Source organism: Drosophila suzukii, chromosome X (assembly GCF_043229965.1).
Source record: "Drosophila suzukii chromosome X, CBGP_Dsuzu_IsoJpt1.0, whole genome shotgun sequence".
In the NCBI taxonomy this organism is placed as follows: domain Eukaryota; kingdom Metazoa; phylum Arthropoda; class Insecta; order Diptera; family Drosophilidae; genus Drosophila; species Drosophila suzukii.
Window position 1 is genome coordinate 25,033,504 of NC_092084.1, and position 12,054 is coordinate 25,045,557.

The 12,054-nt window shown below is 40.7% G+C and overlaps 1 protein-coding gene across 2 annotated transcripts in view; it reads right to left on the reverse strand.

Moving 5' to 3' along the window:
- Window positions 1-11,798, reverse strand: part of kairos — a 45,815-nt gene extending 34,017 nt beyond the window's left edge. Inside the window, exons 1-2 of one of the 2 annotated variants that reach the window (XM_036820071.3) lie at window positions 11,219-11,798; window positions 10,175-10,287 (exon numbers count right to left, since the gene is read on the reverse strand). The gene's annotated coding sequence lies outside the window, so the exon portion shown is untranslated. Of the gene's footprint in view, window positions 1-10,174; window positions 10,293-11,218 lie in introns of both variants that reach the window. The other variant, XM_036820069.3, reaches the window with a different exon arrangement.
- Window positions 11,799-12,054: the final 256 nt, after the last annotated feature.

The following is a 12,054-nucleotide window of genomic DNA, read 5'->3' on the forward strand; positions in this document are numbered from 1 at the left end:
AAAAGCTTTGTTTTAAAACTCGCTTGCCATAAAGCGAATCCTCGCTGATACCATCAAATTTAGGATGCCTTGGCGTGTCCTTGCTCGTCCTTTTCGCAATGCCATTGTCCCGCACTATACCTTGTATCTTGTATCTTTTCCTGCGCGTTGTATGCAAACTTTGCAGATAACAGAAAAAAGGGGGGATGGCGGTAAGGGGTTAGGGGCTGAAATGGGGGTGAGTGTACCCCAGGAAACGTGGAATGTTACTTAAGTAGGAACGCCACTGAAGTCGCATCGTGATAATGGAGAAGGTTGCCCTGCACGCCTCCTCTTTCGCGTTCGATTCGATATGTCCACCCCCATTTCTGTGGAAAACCCCTCTGGAAAACCCCTCCTGAAAACTCACCCCATGGGCCGCAATTTCCGTCTTCACTTGAGTTACACTTGCGTTCTTTTCTCTTACAATTCTTCTTTTTTTTAAGCTCGCAGCTGACTGCCCCCCCTCCTGCTTTTTCTCCTTCTTCTCCTCTGCCTCTTCTTTCCCCACTTTCTCTTTGTATTGCTTACACACTCAGTTACAGTTAAGTTGAGTTTGGTTGAGTTTGTGTATCTGTTACGCGAGTTTCTATTTCTCATTGCCCGCGTATCTGTGTATCTGTTTATGCGACTGTATGAGTGGGTGAGTGTGTTTGTCTACGTGAGTGTGTGTGTGGGGAGGCAGCGACATTGCCAAAGTTATTTCATAAATTGTTGCCACAGCAGCAAACACGAGCACACTTTCTTTCACTTTTTTCTCCTTTTTTTGCATTTGATAAAATGTTGCTCGAGGGTTAAACACACAAAAAAGGTGTGCATGTGCGTGTGTGGGTGAGTGTGTGTCTGTGAGTGTGTGTGTGTGTGTACGGAGCAAGCAAAGGAAAAAGCGGCGTCAGTTGCCTTGTTAAAAAGGCAGAACGAGACATTTTGGCATGCCCATTGTTGATTGAGCGGAGCAGGGCGAAAGCCAAAGAGAAAGCGGAGAAAGGCGGGAGAAAGTATCAACTGTAAGCAACACGCAAAAGGCGCAACAGGCCGCTGTCGACCAAGGAAACTGGCAAAAAAAAGCGAAAAGAAATCTCCACACAAAAGAGACAGACCAGAAAAAGGACCACAGGGCGGATGAGTGATGCGGATGGCATTTCGATGGGTACACAAAAAAAAACAATTTCGAACGGAAATCCGTACGTAACATTATATGGCCAAGTATACTTTCGATATCAAAATGCTAAACTATATAAACTTGATAAATAAAATCACCAACTTGACCAGAAACAATTTTAATATCCAATTAAAGTAATACAAAATACCGTACAAAATTCCAGTAATTAGGGTAATAAAAGCTTGATGAGTAAAACTCTAAGCAGCTCCAAAAACAATTCACATAAAATAGTTTGCAAGGCCTAAAATTGTCCAGCCTATGAATACAAATCTCTTATACTTGTGTAGAAATATTGGTTTAAAATAGTGGTTTTAAATACTACAAAAATACTAAAAAGTCAACGCTGTTATTCAACTATACAGATCACTTAGTTGCCAAAGAAATCGCGGTTATATGGTTTTTTGATTTTTAATTGACAATAACCAGACATTAAAGACGTGAAGTTCCTGATTAAGATGTTGACCATTTGACCAGCTGAAGAATTCGCGTTTTAACCAAATTTGTAATGAAACCAAATAAAAAAAACAAAGAATGATCTTTAATGGCTATATTTATTCAATTAACGCTTAAATTCTTATTTTAAGTAAAATGAGGCCTATTTCCTTTTTTCCTTAAACCCATCAAGCAATACCATTTTGGTATTTATGTAAAGCAATAGTATTTCGTATGGTATGGTATTTTTTGTAAAGCAATTTTTTCCAACGTTTTTTTAAGAAAGAACTTTAACAATTCAGGTCTGGCAACCTTATAGTTTACAAAATGTACACTAATTAATTTCCCTTGCATATCCCTAAGTACGAAATAACTGAATACCAATTATGATTCATAATTAAATTTTTTTCCGTGTACCTGTGTGTGATTGTGTGTGTGAGTGTCTCTCTCATCGTCGCCATCGCAGCTTGTTGCTTTGCCAACTTTTTTGCCTCTGCTTCTGCTTCCTTCACTATTGCCTTATCCTCGCGTCGCATTTTCCATCTTTTTTTGCGAGACGTTTTTTTTCGACTTTGCTTCACTTTCATGTGACAGTCGGAGCGTAGCGTCAGTTGATACACTGCTCGCAAAAAAAGAATGCAAATAAAAAAGAACGTAACAAAAAAAAATACCCGGAAAGACAAAGGAATTTTTGATGGATTGCCCAAATGGAGGACGACAGAGACTGGCACATGTGGAATGTAATTGCCAGAGTATCGGATTAACGTTGTGTGTGTGTGCCAAGGTCAATGCCAACTGCCAACGGCTGTGTCCTTGTCTAACCTCAAGCGGCAACCATCAGAAGCTGCAGTTTCCATTTACCCACTCCCCCTTTTTGGTCCTCGCTCAACTGTCCAATAACTGTCAAATTCTGGCTCAAATTAAACGAAAGCGGGTCGAGTTACTGGCCAATGCGGTTGGGTAATTATCAACTTCGGTGGGGTTTTCGGGGAACGGTTACTGAATAAGCCAGAGGATTTCTAATTTGACATGCAGCTTGTGCAATGCATTTATGCAGACAGGAATTTATTATTCAGGGATGGCTTAAAAACGTGTGTTAATTGAAAAGAACATTAAAGTGTTACTCAACTGTGACTTTATATGATTTAGGATCGTAATTTCTTTGAAACTGGAAAAACGAAAGAAAACATTCTGTTAAAACAATCTTTCATGGATTTAGTCATGAAGGTATGTTTCACAATAAAAACTTTAATGCATTTGTAAAGGAGATTTTTTTATTAATACATTTAATTGTAACACTACGAAAAGACACGAAAAAGTTCAAAAGCAGCCAAAAAGTATGCTTTAAATAATTTAACCTTGTCTTGCTGTATTTATCCCTTGAACTTGGTGATTTCAAATATATCGTAGCCTACTTTTAGGCACTTTTGAAGGTAACTTTCGAAACTTAAGGATTTTGAAACGCTGAAGAATCCTATATGCCTACAAGAACCCGATAAAACTATTCGAGTGGGGGTCTCTATGCTTTATTGTGGCTCCTTGCATTAAGGTAATGGCGCTACTCGGCCGCTTAATCGCATTAGGCAGCCTCAACTGGCCGTAAACTGTTTTTAAACATGTGCAGTGGACCATTAGCCTTGTGTGCTGGTATGGCTGTGTGTGCAATTAGAACGCGACAAAAATCAGCGCAGCACTTTCCCCACATTTTCCACACCGCAGTTTTCCACACCGCCCTTTGTGCCTATGGCTTTTTCTGCAAGTGCACGGCGACGGCGTCTCGATGTCTGCTGGGAAAAGGAAAAGGAAGGCGCAACAAGTACGAGTGGAATGGAAATGAGTCGAGCGGAACGGAGATGGCGATAAGGGGGTTGGGAAAATGGAGAGATGGGGAAATGGGGAAATGGCTGGGAAAATGGGGGATGGCCCCCAACTGTGTGCTAATGTGCATGTGTGTGTCGCGCTCGCTTAACGCTTTTCTTTAATGCGGCGGCACCTCGTCTAAGAAAATCGAGGGTTGTCGCAGAAAACATTGTAAGTGATTCACTGGATAAGTGCTCTTAAATATTGTATGTTTGTCAATCTTTGTTTCACGGATTTGCTTAAAGCTTTCCTCATTAATTACTAATACTTAGCGTTACCTACTAATGTGATATCAAGCTTAACGTACTCCTGTTGGCCCTGGGCAATAAATCAATTTATTTATTATGTTTAAAACAACATTGCATATAGGAAATAAGCGAAAATTATATTAATAATTTTCTAATTCATATTCTAATCAGCCTAATATTGTCAAAGGCCAAATTTTTAGGCAATTAAAATGAATCGAATTTCGATGTTGAACATTTACAATTAAAATACCGCCGTGCTTAAAAAATATACCTAAGAATACTTTTATATTCCACAAAAATACAAAAAAGTTTAAATCATTTTTTTGCGATCGATCTTTCCCAGATTTTAAAACCATCGATAGTATCGATAGTGCTATCGATCGTTTTACCAACACTTAGCAAAAGGACAAGGATCTTAAAAAATGTGTATAATCAAATTTAAAAACGTTTCGAAAAAAACAAGGCGCATGTAAACTTGAAACCTTAAAAACGTGCGTGATACTTAAAAATATATATTGTATTATGCATTCGTTGAACCAATAGCATAAAAAATTTGACCTTAAGTCAATGTTCGTTCCGTTTGATAGATACGAGAACCCATTTCGAATAATATTTGTAGTCTGTTTGAGGCACTTTCCCGGCTCATTCCCCCATATCCCACCTCTGTATGCCATTTTATACGCATTTCCACATTTATGTGCAATTTTTATGCGCCACCTGCCAAGCGCTTTAAGCACGCTACCACCCACAGCCCACCTTCCACCGCCCATAATCCGACCCCCCCTCCCCCACTCGCATGCACAAATAATTGCAACATATTAATAATGTCTGCGACCACGCCCCCTTGCCCGCCCCCCTTTTATGGCTTTCAATTTGATGCGAGCAGTTAATAGCCCAAACACAAAGCCAAAGGAAGTTGGAGTCGGAGTGGCAGCGAGGTTAGCGCAGGAAATGGCTTGAAATTTAGCAAATTTTTCTTGACTCCCCGAGAAGACAAAGATATAGCCTCCACCCCCCTCCCCCCACCGTTGGCAACTTTAATATGAGCTTATTGGCTTTTGGTAGCTGCCACCCAACATGAAAAAAGAACGAAAAAAAAAAGAGGAGACAACTCTTGGCTACAAATTTTGACGAGCTCAGCAATCTGAACACGCATGTGGCAGATGCTCCAGAGGCGGCGGGACATGGTGCTTCAAGGGGGGCCGGAACTGAAAACACGTAGCTGGTAGCTGCTAGCTGGGCCATCGTCTCCCGTCACGTTATACGTAACGTAATGAGATTTTGCGGCAGCTTTGTGCATTGCGGCAAACGCACCATGTTCCACTTTTGGGCCGGTGTCCCTGTCCCTGTCCCTGCTCCTGTTCCTATCCCTGCCCATGGCCATGACCATGTCCATGTCCTCCTACATCGCCGGACGTCGAAGGTGTTCAAAGGTCCTGTCAATATTCCCGATTAAAGTCCGTCTTACGTGCACTGCGCTGGCATGGCAATCGATCGGAAGATAAGCAGTGCGAAATGGAACGGTGCTAATGGGAACTAGGATTATGAGGATAAAACTCACACAGAATTCTTGAAATTCATAGTTCACAGCCAAACGATATCGATGGTTTCAGCAGAACCTATAGCGGTTTACATATTTATAATAATATACCTTTCTTTATGTTTGCTTCCATTTCGGTCACATGTAACCCCTTTATTATTTTTAAAGATCTTCATTGCGAAATGAAACGAAACGTGCCTAAGAAGATGTCAACGGGAACTACGATTATGAGAATAAAATTCACGAGGAATTCTTAAAATTTGTAGCTTGTGTAAAATATAATTGATATCAAGGGTTTCACCAGGGTCTATAGAGGTTGAAGTTCGTTTTAAAATTATTTTTTATAGTATACCTTTCTTGATTTTTGTTTTAGCTTCGATTACTTATTACCCTTTCGTCTTCGCCAAGAATTCTTAAAATTCGTAGCTTATGTAAAAGATAAACGATATGGAGGGTTTCACCAGAATCTGTAGAGGTTTAAGTCCGCTTTAAAATATTTCCTATAATATAGCATTCTTGATTTTTGTTTCAGCTTTGATTACTTATTAACCTTCCGTCTTGTTCCTTATTATTTTTGAAGATCTTCATTGGGCAGTGCCACAGAAATCACTAGGGCCTTACATAAATGCAGGTGTCTTACATAATGAAGTAAAATGAAACCGTTGGACTTACGGATTTTAATTAGGTGGTTGCATTCCTTAAGATTTATTTATGGGTTTAGAAGCCCTACAACATCATTTAAATCACATGCTTCATAAAATAATGACACATCTTAAGGTTAAATTAAAAAAATGTAAAATGTTTTGTGATTAATTTACCATAAAATGGATTACCAATTCATTAAAGCCATGGAAACACGACCGTTTAAAGCTATGCGAGCCCACTCAATGTGATATAACATCATCATCCATTGGATCAAATCGCTTTGCTGGGTGTTTGCGTTGAGGCCACTCGTTTAGCAATGCTATGAGTGTTATTTTTCATCATCATGCGTATATCCGCATGACATGACAATTACCAAACCATATCCAGGCCACAATTAAGGTCGCCGAAACGCCTCTTCAACAGCAACGCAAGGCCTTACGCAATGGTAAACTTCCATTTCCATTTGGCCGCCATCATAAATGCCGGGAAATTTACTTAACGCTAATGCGCTCAGCTCCCAAAGTTAAAGCCTAATTACGTTAAAGCCGAAAGACGTCAACTAAGGAGCTCAGTGGCAGACGGACACGCAAGGCGGCGACAGAATCTCCTGACCATCTTCAGCCAGACACCTTGTCCAACTACGCAGACCACAGACAGACGTTCGCACCAGGCCACAGAGAAGAAGCGGGGTATGCCGGGGAAAAGGGACCGGGGAAAGGGGACCGGGGACTGGGGTTGCCAAGCTCTGGCAGTCCATAAATATCTATCTGTCGGCAAATCTTGGTCCAACTACAACTTGGCCAGCAGAACGCATCTGTTTACGTCTTGCCTTGGTCTTGATACCCTGGAGAAGGTATGACAGGTCTTGAGAAGCGCTTCGCAGCTAATTGGGTTTATTAAAGAAAAATCTTTAGAGATTTCAATCCGCTTAAAACGGCCCCCGAAAGTATGCTAAGAAAAGTTTTGTTCCTTGGACTTTTTCGTAGTATACTTTTAGGTACCTTTTAAGTAATCCATATTTCTTAAAGATTTTGTAAACAAACTATACTTTTAAACTCCTAAGTAATGGGTTTCAAATCTCAAAGATTGTAAAACATATAGTAAAAATGGAAATAGGTAGTGAAGGAAATCTTTTATAAAGCTGGCAAGTCTTTTATCTTTAAAGGAAAATCTTTAAAGATTTCAATCGGCTTCATACGGTCCCTGAAGGTATGCTGAGAAAATCACTTTTCTAAGTAATCTCTATTTCTTGGAGATTTTATTAAGTTTTAAAATCTTTAATCTTTAAAGAAAATTCTTTATAGATTTCAGAGGTCGTAAAACCGTCGAAAGTATGATGTTGAAACTCCTTCTTTAAACTTTACCATAGTATACTTTTAGGCACTTTTCTAAGTAATCTTTATTTCTTGGAGATTTCGTAGACAAACTATACTTCTGGACTCCTATATTATGGCTTTCAAATCTTGTTTCTTGTTGTGAAACAAAAGAGAGAGATCCAAAATAGCTAGTGGCGTGAAACCACTCATATGGGTGTCTAAAAGTATGCTACCATTAATTAATACTACTTAGCCCAACATTCTATTGGACACCTTTTGAAGTGGTCTCAATCCCCTAGAGCTTATAGCGCAGCCCTCCACTAATTCCACTTACTTAACGGGATCTATTCAGTTAGCCGAAATATATTTTATGGGAATATTACGTTCTCAAGGGTATTCGTGACATTGTTTCCTGGTGCTTCGATTAGCCTTCCCTTTCAGTTCGGTTGCTGTTTCGCCAGTTGTTGTTTGGCATTGTTTGCATTAGTTGCTGTGGCTGTTGGTGGTGTTGCTGTTGTTGCCGTCAGTGGTTCTGGCGGTGCGGTGGTGCTTTGCTTGCTGCTGTCGCCTTGGCATTGTTCTTGGATTGGCATTGTCATTGTCATCTGGGCAGCGTCCTTGTTGGTCCTGCACGTTAATTGTTTCACGTTCGGATTGGCCTCAACTCGGATTGGATTGGATTGTCGTGGCGGAGCACGGAGCATGGAGCTCCGAGAATGGAGAGCAGAGACGACGACTAGGAACTCTATTAGTTTTAATTAAACAGCTGAGCGTCTTGGCCAACTAATTATAGTGAATGCCAGGGACGGCGAGCGAAAGGGATGCCCAGTCCAGCTTTAATCATTGTAATTAATGTGCGCTTGTTAATAACAATTAAATGCGTTTTTCAGCGCCTCCTCGCCTCCTTGAAGCCGGTTTCTCTCCATTCCCCACACACATATATTTTTTATTCTATCTTCTGGGGACTTGAGCCTTGGCTTGGCTTTGGCTTTTGTCTCGAGCATTGCCTGGCAACACAATTAAGCATTTAATCAATACAATTAAAGCCTTGGGCTCAAGCGAGCATCATTAAAAGAAAGGAGCGAGGCAGAGCAACAAAGGCAAACGGTCATATAAAAATAAACATAAAACAAAGAAACAATCCAAGCAACCTAAAAAAACAGAAAAAGCAACAGCCCCAAAGAATGGCGGCAAGTAAGACTCGGCTAACTCCGCAGCAATGCGAAGACGATGAAGATGCGACTTCAATATACCCTACTTATACTAGGAGGACCATTGGTTCAAATTATTGCATAACATACTTTTAGACGCCTTATGATTAAAGTTATTTTATAGCATACTTTTGGACACCTCATGATTCAAATTATTTTATAGTATACTTCTAGACACGTTGATAAAAGTCAATTCAAAATGGTTTTTGAAACCCTATTTCCTCAGATAGTTTTTATTGTGTAATTTTATCACCAATAATAGATTTCTTTTTTTACTACGTTTTTTAAAGGTATCGTTTTCTATTCAGCTTGTACGGGTTCCCTATCACATGTTTTTTAAGTTGTAGATTTTAAATGTTATAAAAAATTCGGATATTTCTGATATTTTTTTAACTTTGTACCTCCGGTCTTGTCATGCTTTTAATCACCCCTATTGGAGTTTTTAGTCAGTCCATTAAAATTTTGCTGGTTTTCAAAGTGATTTAAGATTATTTTATCCACCTCAGATATATACTTTTGTGTTTCTAGCACCAATAACAGATTTCTGTTGTTTTTCTTCGTGTTCTAAAGCTATGGATTTTTTGTACTGTTGTACTGGTTTCTGAACCATTTATATTTTTAGTTGTTGTTTTTAATATTAGGAATATTTCCAAATATTTTGGCTACCAACATTTTTTACTCCAGGCATATGCTTTGACCGGCCTTGCCATGTTGTTGGTCACCAATAATGGAGTTTTTAGTCAGTCCTTTGTATTCCCGAAACACTACGGCTTTCAAATCAATTTGAAATGTACTTTATGTGTCTAAAAGTATGCAACAATATATTTTAAACAATGAATTCAGACACACTGCATACTTTTAGACACCTAAAATGGCATTTAAAAGTGATTTTAAACCCGTATTGATATGTGGGGCTCTCAGAAGGGAGTTTCTAATTATGGAGAAGTGACATTTTTGCGATCGATGCGTGGGGCTACGACTGCATCGATGTTTCGGATTATAGTGCCGAGCGACCCCGAGAAGGCGGCGCCGGAGAGCGATGTGAAAGCTGGATTAAAACTTGTTCTAGGAACCAAATTTAAGCCGCACACAAGGATGCCCGAGCGATGGAAGGATGCGGAGTCCGCACTGCCTTTATCCTTTGGCAACTAAATCCCCAGTGCGCGATGCCTTTTATGACTTGTTGTGGAAAACCAGGGAGGGGCAGGGCGGGTGGAAATCGTGGGAAAACGGGGGAAAAGGGAAAGCGAAAGGAAAAGGAAAAGCGACAGAAAAAACAGTGCAAGTTTTTACGCAAATAAACGCACGTATTTCACAACTTTGCGCCACTTTCGTTTTCATTTCGGCCTTTCTTTTTTTTGTCTTTCGTCCTCGTTTTACCTTTTTTACGGTTTTGGGGGAAAATGCCGAAAATTCGCTGCTAATGGAAAATAGTAATTACAATAATTTGCCCGCTCGCTTGGCTTTCTTTGTCCCGACGCCGGTCGCTCGGTGGGCTTTCCTTCATTTTTCTTTTGCATTATTCATTGGATAGCTGCAGGTGGCAACGGCAAACGGTAAAAATAATAACCAGCATTAAGCCGTCAAGTGGGCGGGCAAACCAGCCACCCAGCATCCCATTATGCCAACCGCCCAACCACCCAACCACCCAACCACCCAACCACCCCATTATCATCCCGCTATCTGTTGCTCGTGTGGGCGTGTGAAAATTAATAATAAATCAAAATTAAATGCTTGCTTACTTGACACTTTGGCTTCCTCCTCCGGGTTTTCGTGGAACGTGTCCGCTCTTATTTTATTACTTTCTGCTGAGTTTTACGATTTTATTTATTTATTTTTGCTCCGCTTTGCTTTGCTTTGCTTTGATGGCACCGGAAAAAAAAGGAAAAAAAATTGGTTTCAAAGGCAATTAATTCCGACGAATCGAATGGTGAAAAAATCAGGGTGCGTTCTATTTTGTATCTTTCGGGTTTGTTCACAAATCCTAGTGGTGGCAAAATAAGCTCTATGTTTTACAAGCTGCGGATAAAAAAAAACAGTATACACTTTTTCAGGTTTTAATTATTGCCAGTTTAATAAATTGGCGGTTTTAATCTGCAAGGGCTTTCATTTGGTTTCCGCCTGCGGGCTGGCAATGCAAATATGACCAGCAATAATGCAATGCAAATCAAAGGGCTGACAGAGTCAATATGAAAATATCGTTTAATCCGGCAATTATCTGCATTGGCTGGCAAACAATGGCCCCAGTTCCCAGTTCCCAGTTCTCTGCCCCCAGTTCTCTGCCCCCAGTTCCCAGTTCCCAGTTCTCAGTGGGGGCAAGGACACTTAGGTGCCCCAACTCGATTATCACCCCGTTGCCCAACAATGGCATCAATCAGGCTCCCATCGCAGAGGCCTATACATATATTCTTTTCAATTAACACCCCCGACTGACCGACTGACCGGCCATAAAAATTGACAAATTCCCCCACGTTCGCCGCCCAATCGAATTTATGATTTTCAAGCACTTTGTTTTTCCTGCCACTTCTGAATTACAAGAACATTCTAAAAAAAAAAAAAAACAAGAAACATGCTACATGACTTTTACACGATTTTAATGCGCTCTCAACACCATCACAAACAAAAAAATTCGGCAACAACGTTTTATCAGCCTTTTTTATGCTCACTTTTTATGGAGTTTGCTACAAACCGAAAAAAACAACAGAACACAACAAACGAATTTCTGGAATTACTGAAATGTCTGGGGGGTATTTCTGTCTCAGATGGGATATACACTTTCGATTTACCATTAACATCAATGCTGCAAATTCACTGGATACGGGAAATCGAACTAATCGAATTCAGAACTGGTTGTTTTATTTGAGAGGTGGTGTTTATAGCGACGGATTAGCGCCAGGTGCTTTTGGCTAGATGATGGTCGATGGTCGATGGTCGATGGTCGATGGTCGACGGTCGGTGGCTGATGGCTCCGCTCGAGCCGAGTTCAACTTGTTGTCGCGTTGCTGCCCAAAGAGCAGTGAATCCTGGCTCGCTGAGGCTGAGGACTCGGAGGACTCTGAGAACTCTGAGGACTCGGAGGACTCGACTCGACTCGATCCGAGGATGTGTGCGGCCAGCAGCGACGACGATGAGCACGAGAATGAACGCGAGTCTGCAGCCGAGCGGCGGCAGCAACAGCCCCAACGGCAGCCGACAGGACCCGAGTCCTTGCCCCAAACTTCGTCGGCGGTCCGTGGGGGGAGGGGGGATTGGTGGGGCACTGGCGTTGCAGCCTCATCATCGCTCTGCCTGTGTGCGTGTTAAGCGTACGTGTGTATCTGCCAACAGCAGCGGCAGACGCAGCAGCAGCAACAGCGTCCGACGGAGCACACTGCGAAAAACCAAGGAAGAGGTGTTCTTAAAAATTAAAAAAGGTGTCGAAAAACGAAAAAGCCAACTAAGAAACCTTTAACAAAAATTTAAATATATGATGTTTTGAAATAAACAAATGGGCAACAATAAAATAAATAATAAATATCCTTAAATTTCCAACATACTACACTTAAGAAAATTTGTAAATTGCGCCACCAATAAAAAATCCTTGGCTTTATACTGTTAAATAAAATTAGAAAATTTGGTCAGC